Below are 2,072 nucleotides of genomic sequence, written 5' to 3'. Positions count from 1 at the left end.
ACTTCGTCCGGTGGCGCTGAGGGAAAAATCTAGGGTTTTGACTGCAGTTTCATTTTTCGGGATGCCCGCATATAAATAGGTAGAGGGAGCTAGGGGACTCCAAATGAGGTGCGGTTTTCGCCCACACGATCGTGATCGAACGACCTAGAGCATGAAAGAGAGTTTGGTGGGTTTTGGGATGGTTTTGAAGGGGTTTTTGCTGGACACTCAAATGGACTTTGCGGACGCCCGGTTAACCGTTGGAGTACCAAACGACCTCCGAATGGAACGAAACTTGACCGGTAGTCTCCGGGTAGTATATTAAGACCACTTAACAAGCCTCGGTCCATTCTGAGAAAGTTTGACACACGCACACGAAAGAAAACAAGAGGGGTGCACCGGAGGAGATAGGAGCGCCGGATTGCAAAACGGACAACGGGGAAAATGCTCGGATGCATGAGACGAACACGTATGCGAATGCAATGCACATGATGACATGATATGAAAATGCATGACATGACAAAATACAAAACGAAAGACAAAACCCGACAACGGAGGGAAAAACATATCACATAGCCGGAAATGGCAAGAGTCGGAGTTACAAATATGGCAAGTTACATGCGGGGTGTTACAACACCCCATTCAACCGGGCCTTGAACATATTGAAAGGACTCCCGATGGGCACTCGGCCATCGTATGGACGCGTGCACGGCATCGGAGACGGCGCCACGTGGAAGAAGTACTACCGTGAGACCATGGAGGAGAGAAAGGAAAGACAGAGGTTAAATGAAGAAAACACCGACAAGAAGGTTGCAATTGCAGTTGATAAGAAATCAACTGAGGCAGTCAAAGCAGCGGTAGCAGCCGCAAAAGAGGAAATGGTAGCTTTTATGGTGTGTTGATTCCGGCTATCGTCAATTGGAGCAGGAAAAATCCAAATAAAGAGGCAGCGAATTTTCCCCTTTCCAACTTCTTCGGGAGGAGCTCGGCTAGCATTGCACCAACACCTGCTCACGCACCTGCACCTGCTCCCGAACCTGCTCCTGCACCGGCTCCCGCACCTGCTCATAGCAGCCCATCCTCTGTCTCGCACGTGCTCGGCGGTGCTTCATCTTTGGTTGAGCTCGATGCCCTCATGTTACCTGTCACACCGGCCCTCTTCAATATATGTATAATCTCCCATTTCCGTTGGCTTTCGGATGTCTCACCATACTGTACACCATCAGTGGCCAAAAGGTGGGCGTGGGGAAGGCGACGATAGTGAAGCCGAAGGAACAATTGTTCCACAGCCAGCCGATCCCCCCTGATGTCTTCAAGGTTTCCGTGGCCAGTGTCAAACCGGGCCACGAGAATTTGGCTCCTCCGATAATAGGGGGAGATGACGATGAGACGCCGAGGCGGCTTGGCGATTGCAAGCGTTGGGTCATGTTGTGGCCGAAGAGTCGGCTTCGTCTGGAGGCGGCCGGGAGCACACCCACGACCACATAGCCTCATCAAGGTATGAACATCAAGAGCCAATCTACCCAATTAGCGTCGGCTGTTGTGCCGGATGATAGCGGACGGGGTGAGGAAGAGGCTCCATTAGTCGCTGATGACGTCGCTGTTGGGAATCGTAGCATAATTTTAAAAAATTTCCTACGTTCACCAGGATGCATCTATGGAGTATACTAGCAACGAGGGGAAGGGAGTGCATCTACATACCCTTGTAGATCGCGATCGGAAGCGTTCCAATGAACGTGGATGACGGAGTCGTACTCGCCGTGATCCAAATCACCGATGACCGAGTGCCGAACGGACGGCACCTCCGCGTTCAACACACATACGGTGCAGCGACGTCTCCTCCTTCTTGATCCAGCAAGGGGGAAGGAGAGGTTGATGGAGATCCAACAGCACGACGGCGTGGTGGTGGATGTAGCGGGTCTCGGCAGGGCTTTGCTAAGCTTCTGCGAGAGAGAGAGAGGTGTTGCAGGGGAGGAGGGAGGCGCCCAAGGCTGTTATGTCCTGCCCTCCCTCCCCCCCCCCTTTATATAGGCCCCCTGGGGGGCGCCGGCCCCAAGAGATGGGATCTCAAGGGGGGGCGGCGGCCACAAGGG

The sequence above is a fragment of the Triticum aestivum genome, chromosome 4D (genome assembly GCF_018294505.1).
Source record: "Triticum aestivum cultivar Chinese Spring chromosome 4D, IWGSC CS RefSeq v2.1, whole genome shotgun sequence".
NCBI classification, from domain to species: domain Eukaryota; kingdom Viridiplantae; phylum Streptophyta; class Magnoliopsida; order Poales; family Poaceae; genus Triticum; species Triticum aestivum.
This window is presented reverse-complemented; position numbering follows the sequence as displayed.